This window comes from Coturnix japonica, chromosome 8, assembly GCF_054131305.1.
Source record: "Coturnix japonica strain WE chromosome 8, WE-NBRP24, whole genome shotgun sequence".
NCBI classification, from domain to species: Eukaryota; Metazoa; Chordata; class Aves; order Galliformes; family Phasianidae; genus Coturnix; species Coturnix japonica.
The window spans coordinates 1,894,273-1,921,611 of record NC_140670.1 but is presented as its reverse complement, the minus strand read 5'-3'; the positions used below and the strand labels follow the sequence as shown (position 1 = coordinate 1,921,611).

The window sequence follows — 27,339 nt, the reverse complement described above, 5'->3', positions numbered from 1 at the left end:
TATATATATAGTACTATATATATATATATATATCAGTACAATATAATATATATATGTTATATATATATATATATAAAACAGTACAAACATTAAAAAAAGAAAGTGAAAGTCATAAAAATCACCACCTCTCTGATTTGAATCCTTTGTGTGAGAAAGACAACAAGGTTGCCATAAGCATCTCTTACCCCTGTGTGCTCAGCTTCTCCGACAAAAATTACTTAGGGCAGCAGGAGGCAGTTGAGCGGAAGAGATAAAAGCCAAGCTAGTTGACTTGAAGAAACTAGATGTTATGTAAAACCAAATGGAGCAGGGAAGAGTGGATGTCCATGACTGAAACGGCCATGACTAGGTGATCTCTTGGTATGTCAGATGGATAATGTAACAACAGGCTTCTCTGTAGAAATCTGATTGTATCTGGCTTATGGGTTTTCTCAGGGAATGGAAATTAAGACTGCAGTAACTTTTCTACATCTGTTCCATTATGTTTCAGTTCCTGTTTTTTTTTCCCTATTAAGGAGGCAAAGAGGAATGAACATCACCCAGTGCCTTCGTATCCAGTTTGCAATTACTCAATATTTCACAGGAAGCAGTTTTTTAGGTGGGATAATGCCTTTAATTTGGGCTGAAATTGCATCTGTGCCTGTGGCATTTCAGAACCAGCGAAGACCTGGTTGCTACACAGCAAACCGCATATACTGCAGCTGCTTCTATAAACTTTGAAACAAAAGGATTCCATTCCACCTTATAGTTTTGCTGTTAATAGGAGTCTTTAGTGAGGGGAAAAAGTCATTTCTCTTTTTCCTGCTAAAAGATTTTTCCCCCAAAAGTTGATTCACTTAAAGATGGATCCCAAAGGATGATTTTTCTCCTTTTCTCAAATATCTGAATGCATATTCAAAATGGAAAGAGTTACTGCTTACAGCTGGAAAGATGTATTTTTATATTAATAAGCACTATGAATGTCACACGGTTTGCTCTGAAAGATGTATGTGACTTTGAATCATAAATATAAATGAGACAAATATTCTTTCCACACCCTTCTACACTAAACAATGTGTGGTTGTTTGGTGGAGTCCATTTTCAGTAAGTAGCTTCTGCGAAAGAATTAAATTCTGAAGTGTCATGTGAATAAATTAGGCTATTTTAGATAAAACACAAGCATAAGTTTAAGATGATTCTGAACTGAGAAGCAGATGTTCGCATAGGATATCAGTGACTACAAACTGCTCTTCACAAGACTGTGAAAGACCCTTTTCAGGGTAAATAAGCAGCAAATCTAATTTCTAAAGTCAACTTCCTGCATAGCCTTCCTGAAATGTAGTCATTCATTGATGCTTTGGCCATTGATACCATCTTTAAGCATCCAAATACCTTTCAAAGAAACATCTCCTTTATTCATTTTTTGAGTCAATTCTCTTAGCTTTCTTCTTCCTCCATGTTAAAGCCTAAGATATTTCTACAGAACAAAGTGTCAAAGAAGATCTATTTTAATTTGTTACTTCTCATCTCATTTTCTTTTAAGATATTCCTTTTTTTTTTCCTTTGCTGGATTTTAGCTTTCAATAGCAACCAGCTGTATTTTAAGTATTAAGTCAAATGTTTCCAGCTTGCATTCCCTAAACGCACAGGCTTCCACTCTGTAAGGCATTTTCATATGCCAGGTATTCTGGCGTGAAATCTTGAAATCCTCATTGTGGGCAACTGATTTTGCCTTTTCTCTGCATGCTGCCTAAGATAGGGGCAGTCACTGCCTATACTTCTGAATGCTATTTCAAATGATTAATTCATTCCTCACACTCGACGCACTACATATTATGATGAACTTTTGCCTACAGGAAAACAATGTCTCTAGGTATTTGTTGAAAATTTGATTTATATAAATGACATTTTGCATGTAAATATACGGCCAGCCATTTCACTGCCTGCCAAGAGGCAGTCGAGCTAAACACAAAGCTCCACTTGATCTAAAATGTCATGTTCTTTGGTGCACATAGCACAAAGGTTATTACACACATCAGAAAGTAGAAAATATTATTTGGGAAATAATTAGCTTTGCCAAATTTGTGGGTTTTTTTCTTACAGTTGTTACTATAAATTATGTCAAGCAATTTGACATCTAGGAGCATCATGCAGTTTTGATTGCCTGCCTTGTGTTATTATGAAAATAGTGATCCTCCCCTCCTCGCCTCAGACTCCAGTGGGATTCAAGAGACATGCTTTGTGAACGCTGATCTCCAGTTTAAAGGTATCCAAATATTCCTGCCTGTGTTTCTACGTTAGGTTTTTATGAAGAACAACGCATCTCAGGTCTCTTTCCTGTGTCTAGACTTGCATTCAGTGTGGCAACACTGCAGAGTTCTTCCTGTTTTCTCCTTTTGTTCGTAAGCTATCTGGGTTGTGATTTGCAGTTGGAAGATCTGATCTGTTATTTCAGTTTCTACTGGGGATCTCTGATGTGTCTGCTGTACAACTGCAATTTTCTCAGGATGTTTCTCCAGAACCAAGAACCACACATATTAATTCAGGCATTCCTGATGATACTGATTTCCTATATCTATTTATTGATTTGACAAAATAACAAGTCAGTCTGGAGAAGCCATGAATGAGAAATTTGAGTCATGATGATTGCACAAGTCCTTCCTTTTGCAGAAACCTGCAGTTGCTGCCTCTGTTGCCAAGCAAAGTTCTCTCCTGTTCTTCTATGCAATATACAGATGCAGGCAATTCTTCAAATTTGTTTATTCACTATTTTTTCTTCTCTTTTCTGTATACGTAATCAAAATCTCTGTTATTAATCCCTCCTCTAACAAAACACCCTCAGGATCCGTAATTTTATCATGAGCATAGGTTAGCCACTACCACAGAACAGCCATCTTAAACAGTGGTGTTGTCAGCAGCTTAAAGGATGCTTTGTCTTCCATCCAGGATTGCTGAATGGGAAAGCAAAGGGAGGGTCTAACGTCAGATAATGTGTATAAGGTATATTTTGCCATGTAAGAAATAATGCAAAAAATATGTAGCCTTCTATTGACATGCCCAAATTTTCAGCTGAAACCTCAGTGTTTTTTTCTTTACATGTACACACGCTTTGCATGAGGCAAAGAAAAAGATAAATGCAGTTTTCTTTAAGACAACTTGAATTTTCACTATAAAACCTAGCTAGAAGAAAGGACGAAAACGTAGGGTTTATTTTCTTTTTCCCTATACATTGAGCCTTTTATTCAAAGTATCATAACAAAAGAAAAAGATAGAAACATAAAAAGGAAATGTTCTTTCAGTTTCAATCACAACAAAACTGATGGTACATTTCATTGCAGGCACTGAATTTCTCCTGCATTAGACTCAGAAGGAAACTTTTCCAAAACCAACAGGCAAATACATCTGCCATAAAGCCAAGGGGAGATACAGCGGCTGCTTTTGTTCAAACCATGTTACTTTATTTTTCTTTCAATGTGCCTAACCATCGGTGTTTCTCCATCTTTTAGTTTTGCCCGTGAGCTTAGTACCAAAAACAGCACTTTATTTTCCCCCTTAGATCTTTATCTCCTAGGCAATGTAGCAAGAGGTAGCTTGAGCGACTTCTTAGTGAAAACAAATTTAACAAATTTGGTTGAGTATACAGGAACAAATATAAACTGTAATCATAGAATCACCAAGGTTGGAAAAGACCTTCCGGATCATCCATTCCCTAACCTGCTCCTGTGGCAGATGCTGATGAGGCTGTCAGCTTTGGAGGTGCTGGTCTTTCCCAGGAGCAGCAGGAGTTATCTGCTAACTCAGTTGAACTGAGCTTCTTTTCTGCCACTGTTTCTTACAGTGGAAGGAAACCCACAAGACTGGCTTCATCCCTAACAGCAGCAAAGAGGTTTGAGATTTAAGTATGAAACGCTGCATTAGAGCAATGGAGGGTAATGAGACACTGGAACAGCCTGCCCAGAGATGTCCTGTTCATGGAAGATTTCAAGGAGAGGCTGGATCAGGCTCTGGGCAACCTGATCTACTTATGAATACCCCTGAACAGGGACATCCACAGATGCCATTGTGATCATTCATGTAAATCTGATTCTTTTGCTAAATGGGCATGTTTGTTTCTATACGTTTTCAGGCATGCCCTATGCTTGTCAGCCTGAACCCTGGACTGGATTTTTAGCACAGGTACTTAAGACTGTTTCTCGGCAAGAGCTTCCCTGTTCTTTCCCTGTATTAACTCACAGAACTATTCTAGAGAGATTCAGATTACTGGGCAATAGACTGCCTTCTTGTTTAGCAGTCTCTGTACTGTAATCCACATGTGCCTAAAAGAATACAAATGCCAACCTACTGCCTGGCGGTGCCTTCCATCTCATCAGTCCTTGGAATTTGAGTTTTGCAACATCCAATTATATTGCATCAAGTAACATACACAGAATACATTTCCACAGGTGAAATGTGAGAGAATATAGGATTTCAGGAATTGTGTTCTCAGAATCTCCCACTGAGAAGACCTACCTTTTATTGTAACAGTGTAGTTAGTGGTTTTGACATAGCATTTAGTTGTGTAATCATTACTATGAGTAATACAGCTGTGGTTTCGTAGCTTGTGTTTTTTCCTATTCATGCTCCCCGTTAACAAAGAAAACCTGGTGAGTGCTGCAGAAATACTAAATTTAAATGTTGATAAAATAAAAATTTACATACCAAACATTTTTAAGAGGTATTTATTATCCTTTAAGTACAATTTAATTACAGCACTTGTTGATTCTTACTTTGTTATTACATTTTCCTTTGTTGAAATTGTAAGAAGCCATGCTTTTTACATTACTGTCTCAAAGTTTGCTGAAATGGACAAGTTCAGGCAAGTCCTGGCCAAGGTTCCAGGACAGCCTTTGTCTGAGACACACAGGAGATGGACAAGTCCGGGAGCTACGAAAGGGAGATAAGATACTGATCAATGGCCCTTGAGTGGTCTTTTTGTGTTGGCCTATCTCAAGGGAGATGGCCATCCCTGAGGACTAATGGCCCTTAAGTGGTCTTTCCTGTTGGCCCATCTCAAGGAAGATTGACATCTCTGAGGAAGTCACAAGACTCTGACCCGAGCCGTCCCGAAATCTCTGGAAGGCTGGAAAGAAGGATAAAAAGGGCACGGACAAACCACGGTTTTGTGGGCATCTAGGTATCCGACCTCAAATTCCTCCACCGTTGTCCTACTGCTGCCTATTATCTCTTCTGGGATTGCTGCTCGAGACTCTGCTCCGAACGACCTCGCTGCCCGAGACTCCACTTCCTGAGACCTCGCTACTCTGACCATCTTTTCTGCGATTCACCGATCTGTTGTTTGCAGCCTGCTACTCCGTTGCTGCTCTCCCCTACGCTTATTTTGCCCCGGACCAACATTAACAACGTGCTACGGGACGCTGCTGCATCCAGGAGGTGACTATTCCCCGCTTTAACGTAATTCTTGCTCTTTTCTACCTTTTTCTATCGCCTACTTTCCCTTCCCCATCACCCTAATTTTGGCATTCGTCACTCTCCCTTCCCCATCCCCTCAATTGTCTATTATTTCCAATAAACTGGTCGGATCAACATTTGAATGTTCTTCTTCTTAATCTCACGCCGGCATAACATTATTAAAAGAACCTTTGCCTCACTCCTAAATTGGAGCGAGACATTTTTATTGGCGTAGTCGGCAGGATAACCGTCGTGAGAGTGTTATCCTTCCAGTTTCTCTAAAACTTTTCTGTCTGTTTCTCCTGGAGTTGCAAGGAGCGATTGTTTTGATAACTTAATTTGACGTGTGCACTTCTCCAGGAAGACCGCTCCACATTCTGAAACTTTCTTTCTTACGTGTCTACCTCTCGGGGACGAGTGAATTAATTTTGACTGTTTGCTTTTGTTTTACACGTGTGTGCCTCCCTGGGAAGACTATTTTGCATTGTGGTGGTTTTAAGTATCTTGTGACGTACCTTTGGTTTTAAAGTTTTGTGTGCGCGCCTCTTGTGGAAGTGGTGTGTGCTTCTCCAAGAAGTTTATTACTTTTGAGAAACTTAGAAGTTATTTCTAACTTTTTTTTGCTTGGAGGTTGAAGTTTTTCATTGTGGCTTGCCAGAATAGCCAGGACCGATTGAGGTGTTTACACTTTCTTTGGAAGTGTTGATTGAGTCATTTGGTCTTTTGTGTAAAGGAGTGTTTTGAGTAGTTGTTGGTTTTGTTCAGTGTTTGCCTCTCTGAGGAGATAAGGAATCGCCTCCTCCCTCAGCGTAGATTTCGTTACCTGTAGATTTTTGGTTGTGAGTAAAATTATATCTGATATGGAAGGTGAAAATATGTTGTTTGATATCCTTGAAAAGCACGCGTCTCGGCCATCGTCATCAGGGATGGACTGGGCACGTGAAAATTGGTATAATTTGCAGGCTGTTTCTGACCGCATTTGCGTTTTACAACATGGGGCTCGTACCCGAGCCGGGAAAGGCAAATCATTTATTTGTGCAGTACTCGGTGCTGCTTTAAAAGCAGCCGTGGAGTTCCGAGACCAGCAGTTTGAGGCGGAAAACCAGACTATACAGTCGTTACAAGAAACAGTTAAAGCAACCCAGGAACTTGTGAAAGCTTTGCAAAACCAAATTGGAAATCTAGAAGTACAATTGGAAAGAGAGAGACATAATTCGGCCTTGTTACAGATGGCTTTTAAGGAAATTTTAACATTTGTTAAATTGTCTATTATTTCCAATAAACTGGTCGGATCAAATTGTCTATTATTTCCAATAAACTGGTCAGATCAAATTGTCTATTATTTCCAATAAACTGGTCGGATCAACATTTGAATGTTCTTCTTCTTAATCTCACGCCGGGCATAACATTATTAAAAGAACCTTTGCCTCACTCCTAAATTGGAGCGAGACAGAAATACGCTTGCATAAAATACATTCCTTGTACAAAATAAATCTGTGTATCCCCACCAGAAAATAAGCCTGCTGGCTTCTTATTATGATATCGCAGAGAAAGTTGAGATTTTTCGGAAGCTAGGAGTATCAAAATTATCATTGTATCCATTTAACTCATCCTTTAATTTCACTTGACTTGTTTTTCTGCCAGACTCATCACTCCCTAGTCTTGGTTCATGACCTTTCCTGTTGCCCTGCACTCACTTGGTAACTAGCTGTTCTGTGTGTGTTGGTTTTTTTTTTCTACATCTTTCTTTAATATATATGTCTTTCTCATTCATTGTGTAGCCTCAGTGCCTTATTTACTGCACCACTCTGACTCTTTATGGGTGGACACAACACCTCTGTGAGATATTCTTCTTCCAGTCTTACTTATGAGGGACTGAAACCTGAAGAGGAGATACTAAAATATACAGTTAGTTTATTTTGTTAATATCTCTACAGTAACTGTTGAGTCACAGCCTGACCCACTGATTGAGCACCTGGGGAAAGGACATGGTCAGCCCTGGGAGCACAGGTGAAGGCAATTCAGCTGTGTGAGCAGAAGGGTTGGGCCTGGCTGCACCTCTCCTAGACCCCATTTAAGGGTAGACTGGCCGTGGGGTAGGATTACTGGTTGGAGATCCCTATTTTGTGGAGTTTTGCCAGTGAGCTTAGATCTTTGGAGATGGGTGAGTACTTTTTCTTTGAGATCACCTTTCCACTGAACTAGTCCTTTTGACATTGCACCTTCTGTATCATCTTTCTACTTCATTGAGGTTTCTGTTTGTTATGGCATCCAATTTGTGAGGTATAAGTTAGCTATTTATATTAACGTCTGTATCCTGTGGAAAGCTCTGAGTAGCTCTTTTTTGAGTTTTCTTTCTGTGAAGTAGCCTCAGCTATCTCTAATGCAAAGAATGAAATTCACTTCAGCAATCATCTCTGAAAAGCATCATTTTTCTTTGTGTCCAACAACACACATGAGTTTCTTGGCATAGTTAAAATGCAGCTCTCTGAGCAGCTGCCATCTTTTTAAACCGTGAGACCATCTTCTCTTTTCTGTGGCTCTTTGTCTCCATTTAAAGATGGTCAATTTTTGCAGCAATTGCAACGTTATTTCCAGCTGCCATTACATCATTCTGACAACGATGCAAAGTACATAGGAACAAAATATGAGTAGGCAGTGAAATATTTCTTGGAAGCAAATACACAACAGGTGAGAAATGAAAGTAATATCGTACTTGCTTTCACAGGAAATCAGCTCTTCCATTCTACAGTAGGTCAATACAAATGTCAAGACCATTTGCAGAGGAATGAAGAGATTTCACCTAAACTTAGGTTCCACAGAGGTATTAAATTTCTCAGTTGAGGTTTTAATCTATTCTTATGCTCAATTAATTATGAGTTTATTCCCCATTATCACTGTGGTAAATGACTGACATTGTGTGGTTGGTTTTTTTTTTTGAAATATAGTTAAGATTATGGGAACTTGACTCAAGGCCATAAAGTGCTGATAAATGGGTTCTCATAGTGTTAGGGAAGATCACTGGGTGCCTGGTGGTTTGGGGGTTTGAGTTCAGTTATAAAGGGGAAAAGAGAAACCTAGCCTTGGCATTAGTGATTTTGTATCACATCTGTCTTTGATATATCCATCCAAGATATGATAGATGATAGTTGTTTAGCTGTTGGAATAAAAAAGCCAACCTCTTCTTTCCTATGAGTTAGATAGCATTTTGGGGGCTTAGTTGGTCTTGTTTGCTTGCTTTGTTTTGTTTCCTGTGTGAAATTTTAGCGATTATGTTTATGTGGGCTTGGCAGTCAAACATTTCTCATGATATCTTGCTGATTTTAAAAAAGCTACAGCTGAGCTTTTTTCTTTAACAAATGTGGTTATCAACTGATTATTGCCTAAAAAGCAAGGGGGGGACAAATTCCCATTGTTTATTTGGCTTATTTCGTTGAATAGCTAAGTAACACTTAGTGTATTTTGGAGAAGATAACTGCAAAGCCAGTATTTAAGTAGTGTTAGGTGGTGCAAATGAATTAATTGTGTGTGTGTGTAGGTATGTAGTAGACTGTGGTGGCAGTGGTAATGGGAGGATGGTTAGACTAGATCATCTTGTAGGTCCTTTCCATCTTCGTGATTCTATTTTATATATATATGTGTGTGTGTGTGTGTGTGTATGTATATGTGTTTGCTTAATTAATGGGAGTAACTGTTTACTGGGGGGGAAAAAGTGGAGTGAGGATAAGGTAGGGTGAGGTTCAGATGTAGATTTGAAAATATGTTTATTTCACTTTAAAACACTGATAAAATATAGTAAGATACCATGCCCTCTCGTTCTGGACTGTTAAAGATGTGTAAGTGTGGATTCAGCCCGAGCTAGGGTATGTTTTACTTCTTTGGAAAAGAAATATAATGTGGAAGTAAGCATGTCAGCTTTGCTTACGGACTTAGGCAGGTTCATGGTGTTTTTAACAGTTGTTCTTAAAGAGTTCAAGTCTGGGGATCTGTGTGGAGCCACTCAGTTACCCAGCTAGCGTGGTGTGAATTCTTGTTAGGTTTGTTTCATGGATGTTTTGCTTAATGTATCCTCAGACTATTTATTTACTGTCTTCAACAAAAAAAAAGATTTTACTGTTACTCCATCACTGCACAGGGAAGGAAAATGTCTGGCCTATTTTTAGGAGGTTCACGTCAGAGAAGGAGGCATCTTCCTGCCGAGACATCAAAATAGAGAGACCTTTACAGTGTGCTTTACTTCATCAGCTCACTATGCTCATGCAAACAGCAATGAGACAGGGAAGAACAGGAAGGTCAAACTTGCATAAACACACTGTTGTACATGTTAACTGCCAGGAGAAAGAGCAAAATGCATCTGGACTGAATACATTATGCAGAACAGACAGGAGATGTTCTTCTGGCAAAGTCAAATTTTGCTTTAGTACAGGCTCCCAAGTGATCAAACTTGAAAGTACAGTTTTCTTTTTGTAATCTAAGAAGCATAAGCTATAATAGAGTATTATGAATCTGCAACGATGTTTCAAACAACAAAGGCAGAAGGAGCTTTAAAATTTGGGGTGTTTTTTTTTTTGTTTTACTTTAAAGTTTAGGGACATCAAACAAGTATTTTTTCCACTTTTATCAGCAAACGCCTATACTTCTTAGCAACTTCTTAGCACTATCATTCCAATACAGCACAAGTCCTTTTCAAGTACTCGACTTACTGCTGTAGAGAAATCAAGTTAACCCCCTTATCTTGATTATCAGATGTATTGAAAATCTTAATGTGAAATGATTTTAGGAAAAAAGTCAACTCATTTCCTGAGAAAAAGCTATTTGAAACCTTTTTGGGAGACAGATACGTTTAATGGTTAAATAGAGAAATGCAATTATAAATTCCACTTAATCCCCCAAGCGACTGAGATTCATTTCAGTAAATCCAGTGTTTGGTATGCATGAAGGATCCCATCCTATCTTAGCACAAACCCTGGATGCTTTGGATGGCTCTGGTTCTGCTGCATCCTCTATCAGCGATCCCTAATTCTCCTTGTGAAATTCACTCAAATTTGGTTTCACCTCTAAGAAAATCCTCCTCACTTAGGTAGATGAAGACCATACCTGTGGGAAAATAGCTTGCGTTTCCCTGTGATGCAGAGAAGCAGTAGCCTGCGGTCAGCTCAGCTTTGTTCTTGATGTACAATCTCGGCTTTGTTTGCAGATATTCTCCACCTCTTCACTGTCAGTAATTGATGGCTGAGGAAGAAGTTATGCTGTCTCACATTATAGGAATAAGTGTTTGGATTTGTAGCGGGGGGAAAAGGTCTTGATCTCCTCAATATCAATAGCTGAAGAAGATTAGGAGCAATTAGACATGCAGCTCATTAAAACATATTTAATTCTTTAAAATAATTGTTTAATTTCAAGTTTTTGCTTTATGTTCCTCGCTTCTCATTTGAGTGTATATTTTCATTTATGTCTTAGAGGTTTTTCTTCAGTTAGTCTCCCTGGGACTGTTTTATTATAGCATTTCTGGAAGTTATATTAAGTAGCTTGTCATTAGTCTGTTTAAAACGTAGGTATGAGTTTATAATATTTAGTATGACAAAGCAGAACAGGATACAATTACTAGTATAGTTATTAATACAATTACATTTTCAGTTGTTGCCCTGGTGAGTTTTCTGACTTCCCCTTTTCTCTGAGAGAAAAAGTTTTTCATTAGATTTGATCTGCTGCTGTGGAAGGTACTTCCCTTTTTCTTTAGGAGCAACAAGGGACTGATGAATGAAGTGGACAGAATTATTTGCAGACATGTACACCTCTTACATTTTTGTGACTACTCTGAATTCAAAACAGGTCAAGACAGCTCAGCTAGTACAGCTGTTCATCTTTCCAGAGGACTGAAGAGTTGAGGCCCCCATTTATTTTTCAGCAGTGTGGTTTTACTGAAGGCTCATGATAATGTACAGTCATGTGAGTGCTGTCAGGAAAAGGAGCCATGAAATACCATTTTATCTCCAGTAGAGTCCAAAGAATGATTTTGAAGACCTATTTCCTTCTGCTTCACCACTGGGCTACTGCCAGTGACATTTTATGACTGCACTTGAGTACCTCTTGCATCTGAGTACAACAGAAAAAGAAATAAACTTATGTCCTAAGAATTGCCAAGTGAAATTGGTGAAAATAGTGGTAAGTGAATTCAGGATGAAGAAAAGGCACTTAGTTTTGAGGAGGTAGCAACAGCCTCCTGGGACTTTACATAGGCTCACTTTAGTCTGATATGGTTCTCCAGGGCAGCTATTGTGTTTTGAATTGGAATTGGGCTGTAGGAGTTTCTGCTGCTTCTCCTCTTATTTACTCAAAGCTAGTGAGCATGGAGAAATGGCGAGCTGTGAGACAGAACATGAGGAAAACTTTGGTTTTGAAGCCGTGTTGTCCACAGGAGTTCATGCACCTAAGCTACTGTGAATAATGATTAGGTGATGTTTTTTTCTCTGAATTTTCATGCTGCTTCTCAGATACCACTGACCTGAACTAATGCAAGCAGATACTTCCAGACCTAAATCTAGATCCTTCAGGGTGGTAATTCAAAGTTGAACATGTTGATGTAAATGAAGAAAGACTTAATTCACTAGCCGTGTATCTATACAGAGGCTCATACATATGTAACCCAGAGATTTCTTGGTTAGCGGAATGGGTCTGGAAAATAGACTTCTGATCTTTCTAGTACTGTCTCAGCGTAATATGCATATTTTGCCTTTGTGTTTGGTTTGCTTGTCTATTGTATGAATCTATACTAAAAAATTACATTTTCAGAGATCCTTTTATTTATTTAATACTTATTTGGTACTATTAAATCCTTAAAGGTTCCCCATGTTTATGTTTGTGTTTGCCTATGTGCATGCTATCCGGTCTTGCTCTACTAAAATGTATTAACTGTATGAGGCTGCAACTGCATTTCATGAAATGAGGGAGGACTGAATATCAGAAGAAATTACAGTCAATGAAGTGCATTTGTTCCTCGTGGATTTTATCTTCTCACTATAAAAGAATAAAATGTATTTGTACAGGCTCTCACTCTGGGAAATAAGTGAATGAAAAATCTTAACCTCTCTTAATCTGTATGACACCTTAAAGGAACATGCAGGGAACAGTTGCATCTGTCATGAACAATTAAGGGTTTTAAAGTTCCCCTAAAATCTCAGTGAAGAAAGCCTAATATGTAGTTACCATTCCAAAACTCAGTCCTACAGGCTAGCCTTTTGGAAGTCTGGGCTGTACCACAAGCAATGTGGAAAACCTTAGCAAACAAGATCTTCTGGTGATGGTTTTTCATTTTTTTCCACTGAGACGAAAAGACAATGTTAGATCATGGCACTGATCCAGCATTCAACAGTTCTGTTGTATCAAACTTCAGTGACTGGTATTATACCTTGGAAGCAACATGAATGAGTACCCTCTGTGAAAGGCACTTATCCTATAAACAGTGAGGTAGGGTGTAAAAAAGAACCTTATGCTTGATGACTCTTATGAAGAACAGAAATGTAGGGAAGCAACTATTCAGGAACAGAGAAACAACCCTTCTGCATCTTTTTTCAGTTGCAGTGTGCTGTAGTAAGCAGCTGAAGGGAAAGCTTTCTTGGAGAAACAAGTGCGGATTACAAGGGAACTGGAAGCAATATCCATGTAGCATTTAATGATTAAAAATGATCAGCAGGCTTCCTAATGAAATGCCTCATCCAAAATACGAGAAATCCTTTAACGTCTGAGGGTTGTTCCCTCTTTTTTGCTCTCCAAAAATGTGGTTGTCTCAAGATAGAAACTTACCCAGTAGAAGCGTATTTGAAAACATCTCAAATGTTGCTGGAGAGAATTTACTTCTTTCAAATTATGTCAATTATTTTCACTTCTTTGATTGTATTTTAAAAGGGTATATAGGTCCAAAATCTTTTTTTTTTTTTTTTTTTTTTTTTTTTTTTTAGAGTTCATTGCAGTACATAATATTTAGTCCCTAAAATATGGTAAAGTAATGAACAGAAATGTTCATGATGTGGAACTGTGTATCAGTTACCCTCTAGGAATGTGGAAACGATATCACAAAATAATCATTTACTAAGAGTTGCACCAGCAAAGCGTCTATTTAAAAATATCAAGGAATTTTCTTTTACCCATCTTAACTCAGGATACAAGAAACTGGCCAGCCACTCTCCTTTACTGTGAGTGAGAGAGCCATGTTGTCTGTGCTGTTAGGCTGACCGGACCATCCCTGCTCTTGAGGTAGGTTGGCCCCCAGAGATAGCTGTTACTTCTTGTGTTTAGAGCGATAACATCTGGATAACTAAGTATTGGTACTTGAATCCAGCAGACATCTACTCTTAAGTAACGTAACTGAAATGAGTTAAAGTAATGGTGTAGAAAGGACAGCATAAAAAGAGTTGTTAGTGTTTTGTATTAAATTTGTCCCATCCAAGGTAATCTACGACGCTACAGACCTGCATAGTAATAGTTAGGTTTCTCCTGTGCTGGCATATCTTCAGAGTCAGGGCACAAGTCGGAATCACACTGTTTATATTGTTTTAATCTCAGGCCTCCAGGTTCCTCCTGATGTACTCTTGGGAGTCTAGGAAGAATTTTTCTGATCTTGATACACTGCTTGGCTTTGGGGTATTATTTCTGGAACCCTCTGCAGTGTTGGGGTTTGGCTTCAGTGACAGATAGCGTTTTGGCAAGGTACACACTGTAATCTGTACTTGATGCATTATATTTTCCACACGAGAGAAAATCTGACTTCTGCAGAGAACACATTAGTAAGCCGACAGAAAGAGCGGAGAGCATGAAATTCAGATGTATTTGGCTGGTGTTTTGCTAATCCACTTAGCATAAAGGCAAGCGCAGAAAGGGAGCCAGGTGGGAATTTTCTCTGTATCAGATCATGAGCAGGTATTAAGAATTGTTTTCTACACTCCACTATGGAGTGAGTCATGATCTTCCAGCAGGCTGATGTGGGAGCTTTATTTAGCAAAGGTGCTGCTCTTGCAGGGTTGTTGTTAGCCCCTCTGTTATTACTTCTCTATCTATCTGCATGAAATTGGAGAACATCTCTATAGGTTCTCTAATGGGGCACCAGGTTGTATTTTCTAACCTCAGCTGTGTGACAGCAGCCGGCCCTGCCTACAGCAGTGGTTTTAATGGCCAATCATAGAACCAGGATGCTGCAGGGCACACACCTCTGTGTGTGTCCAGGCCACAGTCTGCTGCATAGCTGTTATGGTTTTGCAATTTGGTTGGTGTTGGTATTCCACATCAGAACACCATGCTTCATAATGGGAGTAAAGGGGACAAGTTTTTTTTCTGTGAACTGCCTTAATGAGCATGTGGGGAGGGGCACCGGAAGGGAAGTGAGGAAGGGGACGGCGTTGCTGGACCGGCTCCCTGCGAGGAGACAACGTGGTCAGACCTTCCTGCCTTCCACAGCTCCATCGGTGAGATTGGGGACTTGGTATTCTCTTTGTTGAAATTCTCTTGTTGTTGTTTAGTGTTATTAGGTTATTAAACTGCCATTCGTTCTCAGATCACCTTTTTCCTCCCTTATTTTTTGTTAGACCTAATCGCAATCTCCCTTCCCTTCCCCTCTTCTGAAACGCACGTGGCCGGGCCGGGCCACGCCGCACTCTGCCGTACCCTGCCGCTAGAGAAAAGGGGGGGAGGGGGCTTTTGTTCCTGCTGCCCCGGGTTTTGTGCCCCTGTCCCGGAGTGAGCTCTAGAGAGAACTCCGTGACAATAGCACAAACAGACCTTTAAGGCTTAAATCAGACAAAGGCAGACCTGTGTCCTCACACTTCTAATGACTGAGGTCAGGTGGAGCAGCAGGATGTGAGAGCTTGTGCCGTGTGATGTGTTGAAACCTAGGGCTCAACAAGGCTACATGGGGTTGTACTTTATCTCAAGAGAAGCTAACAAGGACAAGAAGGGACAAAAACATGCACAGCACCTCCACAGACCTGGATCTGGTGTGCAGGCACAGCCAGCAGCAGTGCAGAATGTGCAGTATGAGCAGCCTGCTTGTGGGCAGCAGCACCGCCCACCACAACCACCCTGAGGGCTACAGTGATTCTGATGGGGTAATGCCCATGAGTGGTGGCCTTCATGAATTCATAGGGGTTGGGTGTGATCTCTGGACATAACTGAGTTAAATCCCCCTGTTAAAGCATGTTCTCTGCAGTAGGTTGCCCTGGAAAGTATCCAGGCATCTTTTAGTATCTTCAGAGGAAGAGACTCCACAGCCTCTCTGGGCAAGCTGCTCCAGTGCTCAGTCATTATCGCAGTAGGGTCCTTTTGCATGTTTGTATGGGGTTTCCTGTGTTCCAGTTAGTTCCTGGTCACCACTGGAAAACCCTGTCCCCATCTAGCTTTGACGTTCCCTCTCAGCCTTCTCTTCTCCAGTCTGAACAGCCCCAGGTTTCTCAGCCTTGCCTCATAAGGAAGATGTTCCAGTCCCCTAATCATCTTTGTGGTGCTCTGCTAGATTCTCTCTGGTAATTCTTTTGTAGGTACATCCTATCAGGGACCATTTGTTTGTGTTGAATTTGGCTAGATGCTCTTTGATCAGATCCTTCTCAATTAAGTGGAAGCCTTCTGTTCCCCAGACTTTCTGTCTTCCAGGATTCCTGAGGGGCAGCCTTTGTAGTAAAAACTGAAGAAAAGAAGGTGTTCAGCATCACCACCTTTTCTCTGTCCCATGTTATCCAGGCACCAGCCTCACTCAGTAGCAGACACATACTTTTCCTAGTCTTCCTTTTTCCTATTGACATACTTCAAAAAGCTTTTCTTACTGGGAAGGCTGGTAGTTGTCAGCCTGAGTAGAAGTCATATTTACCTGCAGGTATAGGCTGCTATCATTTTTGTAGTGAGCATTAGGGTTTGTGACACCTTGCTTGTGGCTGAAGTGCCAAAGGCAGATGCCTTTGGTGCCTATGTGGACTGCAGGTGCTGGCAGCAGCAAGGTTTCTCTTCGCCTCTTAACTGCATTGTAACTGCCACCTAACACTGGTTCCAGGTGGGGGTTCTTATGTTTGTTAGGTGGTGGGAAGGGCTTTTCTTGGTGTTTTTCTTGCATTATTTCATTAGCTTTTATCTGCAGTTTTTGAACATGAAAGCAAAGGCTGGTTTGTTTTCAATGCTAGTGTGCATAGAAAATGCAAATATAGCATTCTGTTTTAACAAAGGATTCTTGGATTGCCATTCTATTGATAGTTGCCTATGTCGCAATTACCCCAGTATCACAATCTGATGGTTCTTGCCTCAGCTGTATAAGAAACAGAAAGTGACTATACATTTCAGTCTTAATATTACTTCTAAGGATGATTTCCATTTCTAACAACGTGAGGCAATCTGCACCTTGTGGTTTTTTTACTTATCATATTTCAGTTCTCTAGGCAATGTATAAGATCTCTTTATAGGTCTCTGGTACAGATTGTATCAGTCTTTAACTACTGCTGACACCAAGCTCTTCATGTATGCTGGAAACTGACTGAAGAGCTCTGAGGAGAAGCAGCATGGAATGGAGCAGCTGACCTGGAGGTGTTAGGAGTATCTTCAGCATCTCACTGGCACATGTATGTGAGGGGGAAAAGGGCTTCTGTGGCCCACACATTCATGAAACAGTAATACTCATATCAGCTGATTTTGTTGGCTTTGCTTCTAAGATTTAATTAGTATGCCTGCTCTGGTTTGGTGTCGACTACTTCTTCAGTTGCTTTAAATCTTTGCTCTTTGTTGTATTTTTTATCTGACTTCAGATAAATTGCGTAGTCTTTCAGTGACTGTTCTGTGTCACTGCAATACACCTGGTTCAGTGTCTTTGAGAAAATGAAGAACCAAGTGTTGAGGGACTTGCTTGTGTTAATGTTGCTTTATTCTAACTTTAGCAAATAAGGAGTTGTTTATAGGATTGTCTTCCTTTATTTCTAGTTTTCATATCGATCTCATAGGATCTCATCTACAGACATTTGAACTCATTTAAATCTGGCTTTGGGACTGCTACCCAGAACGTAGTCCTCAGAAAACAGCTTTGGGGAATAGGTTCCATTTTCTGAAGTAGATACAAGACTTTACTGAAAAGTTTTGCTTAATGTTTTCCTTTATTCACAGCTTTATTTATTTTTTCTACTGCTTTTTGAATGAAAATCTGAGATTAATAGCTCAATATTTAGGATAAGGTCTGTTTCACAAGAACTTGAGAACAAAATATGCAGTTCTTGGATTCTAAATGGGATGTCAGAAAAGCAAAAAACCTAATAGAGTGTGACAGCAGGACCAAACAGAGCTTCTATTTTAGAGGTTGGGAGTAGGCTTGCAGTTGGGTTGAAAATATTTACTATTTTCATGAGATAAATTTATTATTTTATCCAAGTATTGTCATACAGGTTACCTGACATAAAAACAAACCTGCCTTCACTGTAAATCTGCCATCTAAATGGGCACGCATGTGAAAAGTTTCCTTTTTCCTCTATAAGGATAAAAAATACTGTTCTTCAAATGTCAAGTAACTTACTCTTTCCTCCTATTTGTATTTTGAATCTTCTGGAGAATAATGACAAAAGTGAGGAGAGTGATGGAATTACCATTAGTCAAGTGTACTACCTCATTTTATGGTGTGTTGAGGCACTGTAGTAGTGCTTTAGGAAGCTTCAGAGAAGAGAATGCATTGACAGAGAGTGTTGCAGTGCTAAAGGGTGATGTTACAGACATGTAGCCATCAGCTTACTGTTTCTTGTGAATAGTCACCTACCTGACTCAGTGTCACTTCTCTTTTTTTGTGTGAATAATCCTACAAGACAGCCTACTAAGAACTGCAGAAAGTAGCTTTGCTCAAGAACCTGAAAGGTCAGTAAGTAGCCAAGGACAGAAACTAATGAACAAGCCGAGGGAGGGTCTACTTGATGCCGTGCTGGTGGACAACTTCTTTCCACATTATGTTCTCTTCTGTGACAAAAACAGTATTTAATTTCTGTATTGGTTTCTCCTTACAATTGAATATGCTACAACCATTGAAATGGAGTGCAATCAACAGTTTAAATAATGAGAACCTTTCCAGGTCAGTTCAGAAAACGATGTATTGTAATCTGTTAGCTGTGAGCTTGCTTGAGAACTCTGTGAATGTTAATCTCTATGCACAGTCCTGGATGCTCGGCTGTCTCAGAGGATGAATGATGATCTGGCTGCCCAGGGAAGATATCTGCCTCTTAACACAGTTAGTCAGATAAATTGTTTTAAACATTATTTATTCATTCTGAACAGAAATGGTATTTATTTGCTGTGGTATCTGCAAACAAGCTGGGCTGTGGATTTTTCCATAGCACCCAGGTATTGGAGTACTGGTATCCAATTGCATCCATCCAATTGCAAAAAGTATCTGATTGCATGGATCCACATGGCACTTGTACAGTATGTGACACTTGTCTAGAACATGAAGAACCAGAGTAATCAAAGCAAATGCCCTCTGAGCTGATTTTCTGGTGCTACAGAGCTGGTTGCAGGATGAGGTGGATGCTCAATAGAGCCTGATAACAGTTGTTCCACCCTGCTCCCTTTCTTGTAGTCAGATTTCTTCTCTCTTTTACCTTGGTTTTAAGTACAGTGCTTAGGCTTTGTAGAGGAAAATTACCTTAATGTTTTTTATTTGAATAAGGGTGAAGTTAGTCTGTATTGTCCTCTGAAGTACTGGTACTTCTCCCATCTGCTTGTAAGACCCTGAGGAGCGATCCATGTGAAAACTGACATTGCAAGCAGCAAAGTATTTTTATGCATTCAAATAAATAACAGGTTAGCCAGTGATGACTGTAAGTCACCATAATAGGAAAAATGATCAATTTGTAAGCTGTTGTCAGACACTGCTGCAAGAGAGGCTGCTATTTCAGCCAGAGGGATTAAGCTAAAGACTAAAAGAGCCACTACCTCATTCCTGAAGCTCCAGAAAGCCTCTGCAGAGAGCTAAGTTTTTTCAGTTACAGTCCTACAGTCAGGTCCACTTGGCTTTGCTGGAAGCACCTGTATGGACAAGGGCAGCTAAGTCTCTCCAGCAGCATGCTTAAATGCATGAAGAACATGTTTTGTGTTACACTAATTTAGTTGTCTTAAATTGTCCTGCAATGTGCCAGGTGAAAGAGGATGCAATACCTAAAGTATGCAGCTCATTTGCTCTCATCTCTGATAAACTGAGTAAACACTTGTGCTTATTTGTGTTAAAGATGGCTTACCTAAATCACTGCCTAGTGTTGCTAACAGACATTTGGCAGGCATGCAGTCCTTCCCAGCTTCCTTTTTCTTGTATTTTTCTGGCTGTTTTTGGACTAGACAGAACTATTTTTAATAGTTTTTAGAACTGATATGTAAATATTGTTGGGTCTTTTCCCTTTCTGTTGTTTCAAAAGATAAGCAACTCTTTTCTTCTGAGTAATTACTAAAATGGTTGCTATTGTACATGAATATGTAAAATTTGGTTTGAAGATTGAAAAGAATAGCACCACCAAAAATCCATCTACTGCTTATAATTTTTTTCTGAAAGCTTAATTCCTGCATATTGCATTCTTTCTGCATCTATGAGTAACCATATATATTTTCAATGCATCTTTCCAGAGGTTCTAACCAGTGTTATTGTGCTTTGGTACATTTGGTAGGAGATGAAGAATGTCGCCTCCCAATCCGGGAGTAATTAGTTGATGTTTTCTATATTTAGTAATAAATCTTTGAAGGAAGATTTGACTCAGAATTTACCGATATTTGAAGACTTATTTCATACTGGTATTTCTGGCACATGTCTATGTTTGTTTCTTCCTACATGTTGCCTTTTTTTTTTTTTTTTTTTTTTTTTTTTTGTCCTCACCAGGAGATGGAGTCTTTCTCTGACAACTTTGATATAAATAAATAGGATCTGGAACCCAAAGTCCTGGCAGTCTAAACAAAGAGTATAACTACATGTGCAGTGATGGGAAAACACACTGGTAAGTGGAGAAAGCTGGAGCCGACAAAGGATGAGTAACAACACTGTAGTACAGTGCAAGTCACTTTCTGTGACTGCTTATGTTGACTTGTCCAAGAAGCTACAGGGAATGTGGGGGGGGGGGGGAAATGGCCTCCTAGCTGCCTGAGATCTTTCTGATGTCTGAGTTGAAGTGACATTCTTTTCTATGGATTGTAGTAATGTATAACTAATTTGATATGGACTGTGAAGCCAGAATGTTTTCTGATGGATTAGACACCTTCATAATCTGTGTTTCCCACAGTGTTTGGTTTTTTTAACAGCCTGCTGCATGAGTAAATGACTTGCTGAAGAGCATATGTAGCTAAAATAAGAGGTAGAAATAGTGCGGACTAAGTCCTGGTTTCAATCTCAACTGTTTGGTCTCTCATGGGTACTTTGTTCAGAAAATAGCCCAGTGAGGGCACTGTCAAAGTTTCAGCTAGAAAAAGAATGCAAAATGAAGTTCTGTACTGTCTTTGACACAAAGAATACAATAAGACTTCAATTCTTGCCACACAAAAAAAGACTGGGTGTTTTTATTGCCTCTATAGAACAGAGAAATAGTTCTAATTGTCTTTTGACTGCATAGGTCATCTAGGAAGTTAACATTTGTAACAGTTTCAAATCATGAAGGAGCTGTGAAAACAAGAGAGGAGAGACTTAGTAATATCATGCAGATTATAGTAACATAAACATTACTGATTCACTGTTTCTGTTCTTAATGGTAAACTACCTGTAGGGGAACCATTAGGTCACAACTGGAACTGGAGATTGAGCACCTGGTGAAGGGATGTGGCTGACCTGGGAAACACAGGCAAGGTGTTTGTGGTGTTTGTCGCTGTGCTCTCCACTTGACCAGAAGGTGCTTTGTACTGCAGCTCAATTGTTATTTTACTTTAGCTTAATTTTTATGATACTTGGATGGTTTTTCCCACTTACTAATATTTTCTTTGCATGACTGTTGAAGCTTTTTCGGAACAGAAATTAAATGGTGCTCTTTTTTTTCCTCACAAAACAGATGAAAATCCTACTATTTTATCTTTCAGTGTCTTAAATTGTCATCTTTTTTTCTTGAAGACTAATTTTCAGGGTGTTTGTGTGATGTTCTATCAAGCAAGGAATGATGCAGGTGGGATTAGCCATGTATTTATTCACTACATACTTCACTATGTGTTTAGTGCTCCACTCAGATTATTTTGATTGAAACATTTTATACCCTATGAACGATCTGGGAGCTCAAGAATTCTGTGTGTTGGCTGGTGTTAGCAAATGTGTATGTTCTTTTTAATTAACTTTTTCTGTGCAGTTATTTATGGAACAGTCTCAATATTTGGATATATTAGGAAGGCTTAATAGGTGACTATAGTAGATGTGTGTGTTCTGGACTACTGTGCTTCCAAGTGCTACACAATTCAAGAACTACTAGCACATTGGGGACTTGCATCTTCCTGTTCTTCTGAGCTTTCTAGTACAGATCAGCAAATCATAGTTGTATAAAAATGAGACAAGTCTCCAATAATTTCTTAACCTCAAGTTGCATGGCAGTTTAAGATACTCAGAATCAGATGTTGAAAATGAAACAGTCCTGTAAGAACGGTTTCACCTGGGATTTGTATTTGAAAATGTAAAATGTAAAGCAATTGCTATGCAAAGTATGCGGTAGGAATATTTGCATGGAGATATCCATTATTCATATTATGAAAATTCCAGTGCCTGTATTTAGAATCAAATTGTAAATAAATCAGAAGCTCCTCTACAGCCACACTCTATGTAGCATGGAGATGTATTGAAAAATGTATAAATGTTCTTTTGTGTTTGGATTGGATTTCCTCATGAGTCTGTTGGACTGGGATTTTATTTATTTATTTATTTATTTGGAGAGGTTTCTGTTAATTGTTATGTTGTTATTTCTGAAAATTGGGGTAGAAGAATGGTGACTAGTCAAGGAACTGTCATCAGTTGGAGTGTTATCTGTATATCATGCTTCTCTTGTGTTGCAGTAATTCTTACTCCAGATTAATTGTCCTTACCAGCAAGGAAATTATTTTGGTTTCACGGTCTAGACAAACTGTTAGGTTATTCCCATTCTTCTGGACTGCTGCTTCTTATAAGAACACATGAAAGTAAAACTGCCTTCACTCTGAAGTGAACATTAAGTGTAGTTGGTAATGGAAAGTTTAATACTGCACTAGAATCAAGACTGAAAAAAAATAGAGGAAAGCAATTCCTAAAACAAATGTGGAACATGGAGTGGTGACCAAGTGATGTCCTAGACAACAAGATGGCACTCCTTAATTTGTGCTGTGGTTCAAATTTACTGGCTTAATTGAAAGAAAATTCATAAAATAGTTATTTTAAGATTAACAACATCTGTAAACAATACTATTTTAGTAGATATTTTGCTGCCTTCTATTCAGAGCTCTGAAATCCAGCTCTACCATTATTTCATAGACTTTCATGAATTGAAGGTATGCGTTTTGACTTACAAATGCTTTCTGCATATCAGAAATGCACAAAGTTCTGCGTGAGATGGTTAGGTCAGCTGCATACTTATACAAGTAGTACACTGGGTATTCATGTGTACTCAAGATAAGTAAGTAGCTGTGATATTATTTCTGTCTTGGTATCTGTATTTTATTTTAAACTTTTATTTATTTTATTTTATTTTTTTATATTTATTTATATATTTTTTAAAAATTTATTTTATTTTATTTTAAACTGTTCTATAACTCATTTTTCTCAAGGATTCTTAATTAGTTTAGTTTTTTTTTAATTTATTTTTCTGTTGACATTTCTCTTGTTTAAAGGCAATTCTGAGGTTTGCTTGAAGATGAAGTTCAATTTCTATGGATGTGGTAAAGTCAAGATAGTGGAGCATAGTTGTGCTTGCAGTCCTTGAGAATTCTTAGCCTATCTAAGCATGTTCAGTGGCTTTGCACTTATTTGTACAGGCTAGCATGGAGACTTGCAGTACAGCAAGGCTGTGGAGAAAGGGATTCTGCTTACTGGGCTTTGGGCATCTGTATGCTACTAGGTTGAGAGTGTGAATTCAGGATGTCCTAAAGTAACTTGTAAGTAAGATACCCTGTGGTATCACCAGTAACATCATGGGAAGGAAGAATTAGAGCTTGTGATTCTGTTGGGGGGGGATGGGGAGTTATTGACGAAATTAGACTTTGTGCTCTGATGTGTTATGCCTTTTTTTTTTTTTTTCCCAATATGATCTCAAGCACTATTATGCATTAACATTAGTTACTGTCTAGAATCACTGAAACTAAAATCTGCTAATAAGCCTCTGAATACCCCTGCCTACCTAAATTACCATAGCATTGCCTTCAAGCTTACTTGAAGTTGTTATTAAAAACCTCTATTGTCCTGCCACTGCTTTATCTTCTTCATGAAACCTACATTTTTATTTATTTTTTTTTAAATTGTAGTGTGTCCTCCATTCAGCATTGTCATCAAAAAGTACTATGTGCAGTGCAGAGGAAGTATTGCCTCCTTAAGCTAAGGAGCAAGTTTTTCAGCGTTCAGTATTTTAATCACTGATAGTTTCTCCATGGCTTTGTAGGGAACATAGTTTATCAGATAGAACTAGTATAAAAAGAAAGACAGCAAGGACAGAGAGTTTGTACGTTATGCCTTACTCAGCTCAATGTTTAACGAGAGTCCAAAGGGTTAGAAATCTGTATTCCTATTGGAACTAATCAAAATGAAAGAGAGTGGGAACAGACTAAAACCTGTAATATATAGCTTTTTCTTGTTTATAATTCAAAACTAATCTTGCGACTGAGCGTACTAATGATTTGCTGTTTATTGATATTTAGCAGACATACCAGCAGAGTATCCTCATCTCATGCCAAACAATAGCAAGTATTATGAAACAATCATGAGACAGTGGTAGTATCTCTTAAAAAAGATGACCTGATATCGTGTAGTTCTAGTTAGATTTGTATGGAGTTTGGAATTATTGTAGTCTCCTTTTTTAATCAAGTTTATTAAACTTCGTTTTTATTTCAGAAGTCATAATGCCTTTATTTCTGTTGTGTCTCAAGCTAGAATGAATGATATAGCTTTCAGATGTGTTCCAAAAGAAAAAAATGAGCTAATTATTATGTAGCTTTGTTTTTCTTGGAGAAAAAACCTTGCTCTTGAGGTCAAGAGCTTTCATTGAACCTAATAAATCTACAGTAAGAAACACGGGCATTGTAAGGTAATGAAAAGAAAGTTGTAGTCTGCCACAACTGGATCTGTTCTGAACCTTTCTCTGGTTTTGACATCATGAGTTGTGCCATCTGTCCAGAAAACTTGGCAGTAACTGCAGATAATGGAGTTGGTGAAACACAGCTGCACTGTTGCTTTCTGGATGAAGATGATCTAGGAACTGAGTATGTGAAAAGCAAAATAGGCATGCTATGTAGATATAGTTAGAGGTAATAAAAATGTGCAGACTTCTCCAACATCTCAGATATTCTCTTACAGGTAAATCCAGGTGAGAGTGGTGAAAACCGTGACAATAGGAATGTGCTGTTGATTATCTGAAGAATTGAAGCTTTGTTCACTAGTATGGCTATCAATATTTTGATTTTATTCCTGTGGGATTCAGCCTTTCAAGGCTTTCATTCTGTTAGTGATATCATTTATTTATTTATTTATTTTCATATCTCTTTATTTATATACTGTGTTCAGTGTGTCTTTAATTATCTGGATTTCTCAGGCTGAGGAGTTGTAACATTAGACAGGAATTTTATCGCTCTACTTAGCATATATCAGGTGGTAGTTATAGATTCAAAAGCTAGTTAATAACTTAAATTTATTTATTCTGAGAATCATTTCAATGTGGCAAATACCTTTCTGACTGGGGCAAAAATGTTTTGGACAGTACTTTTTCTCAGGTAGTGTATCTGTTTTCTTTTAATTAGTATTATGCTAAGAATTTCCCAGTGGATTTCTTTGACAACATCTGGAATATGTGTGTTTTTGATAAAGGAAACGTAAGTATGTTCTTTTAAACTTAGAGAAGGTACTCTCTGTCTCTAAGGGACTAATTATGGGCTTTGCTCTGCAGGTAGCGTAATACTGGAATCGAGAGGAGACATCAGTCAGGTGGGCTGGTGCATTTTTTCTCCACTGTGAGTATGCACCTATGTTCATTTCACCATTGAAAGACCAAAATATTCCTCTGCGTGCCATTGCGTGCTGTGCTGCAACTCTTTCCTCACCCACTGTACTGCACAATGGTGGTACTCTGCTTTGTCAAGGGGAACCTCTACCCGGATACAAAACTATACAAATGAATTATGAAACAAAACAGGGAGTACTTTATCAAGGTATGTTTACCATTCTGTGTTAGTTATTTTTTTGCTTTATTTTGCCAAAGTACTACATTCTCAAAAGAAAGGAAGAACAAAGTTTTCATGAGGAATGAATAAAATGAAGGTTTTCCTTTCTTCCCATATCCTTATCTGAAGAAATCTCCCACTCCATGCTTCTTAAGCTGATATGAAAGTATTCTTGCATGCAGCTACAGAGGAGAACAAACCCTTTGAATCTAACAGTAGTGGTTATTTGAATGTCAGCTCAAGATAAAAGGGAAATGGGGAAGTAAAAGTTCCTTTTCTTTCTTTTCCAGCAAAGAGGCATTATCCTCCTGTTGTGTGAAGGTGAGACTAAATTAAATGCGATAACAAAGAGCAGTTGCAACTCTTCATTGCCGTTAGAGCAATTCAGTGTTGCAGAATTAAGAATCACTTAAGAATCTGTTTAAAAGTTGTGACTGCACCTTAACTGGAATAAGGGCAAAGTAGGAGACTGAGACAGTCCTCTTCCTTTTCACGAGGTGCGCTTTCAAATACTGTTATGCAATCTGAATGAGAGTCCTTTAGTGAATTGTGCTTCTGCCCTGTAGCTGGAATCCATACCACGAAACACTAAATATGGATAAATGAAAATAAGAGTTATCATTTCCCTGATGAGATGATAGAGTCCCAGCTGAATAAGGGATTTGGCAAAAGGATTGTGGTGAGAACACTGTAATGAGTTCAGAACATCCTAGTGGCACAGCTCAGGTCTAGCACAGTGCTTAGGCACGTGGTGTGGGTCATTGGACAAACATTTTGGAAACCTTAGTATTTGAAATAAGGCTAGACTGTGTTTTTCCAAAGCATTTGCGTTGGATTTGGAATGAAATGACTCCTTAAGAGGTGTTTGCAGCACTTGAGCTGGAGTTGTCAGACTTAAGGAATTGCTGTGCAGAATTGACATGGAGTATATTTTTCTCTAAAGTACACGTTGCTGGTTTAGAGCAAAAATCAACATTTGCTGTTTATGTTTTTCTTTTCCGTTTGCCCTTAATGCTCCATCTTCATCAGATGTGCGCATTTATTTGAGTTCTGAAGCAAGTGAATGACAGAGTAGAGTTTAGCAAGGTTTGTTTGCTGATCTTATGACTTAAAACCTCTTTAAATTGCAGTTTTATATTGAGGGAGGAAAGGGAATTGCTGAAATGTCAGCGCTCAGCATGAAGCTCCTGGGAGACAGGATTTACAATCCTGACCTGAACGCATGCAAACCATCTGAGTTCTGGACGGCCAAAGTTCTGTGTTGTCAGTGTAAAATAGCACAGTGCTATCGGTATGCCAGCAGTAATGAAGATGTACTTCATGAATACTAAGCTCCCATTCACAGCTGAGTAGAAAATTTCACATGCATTGGTCATGTTTGCTGTTGTAGCTATCTCCCTGTTCCATATGTAAACATTTCAAACTAAGCTTCTAATGGTCAAACTGTATAAACGAAATTAATGTTGGAGGTAAGCTCCTATGGAAGTTAATATGGTGTTCAACGCAAACCCTCACTGACAGATTCAAAATGATGTAGCTTGAGGATTCAGTATTTAAAAACCCACTTAGCGA

The 27,339-nt window shown here is 38.8% G+C and overlaps 1 long non-coding RNA gene across 9 annotated transcripts in view; it reads left to right on the top strand.

Moving 5' to 3' along the window:
• The first annotated feature begins 1,631 nt into the window (after positions 1–1,631).
• The window catches only part of LOC116653631 (uncharacterized), a 130,334-nt gene continuing 104,626 nt past the window's right edge, over positions 1,632–27,339 (top strand). For 8 of the 9 annotated variants that reach the window (XR_014948836.1, XR_014948830.1, XR_014948834.1 and 5 more), the window contains exons 1-3: positions 1,632–5,409; positions 20,291–20,405; positions 21,165–26,088. This is a non-coding gene — a long non-coding RNA (uncharacterized LOC116653631). The remainder of the gene's footprint in view (positions 5,410–20,290; positions 20,406–21,164; positions 26,089–27,339) is intronic. The other variant, XR_014948837.1, reaches the window with a different exon arrangement.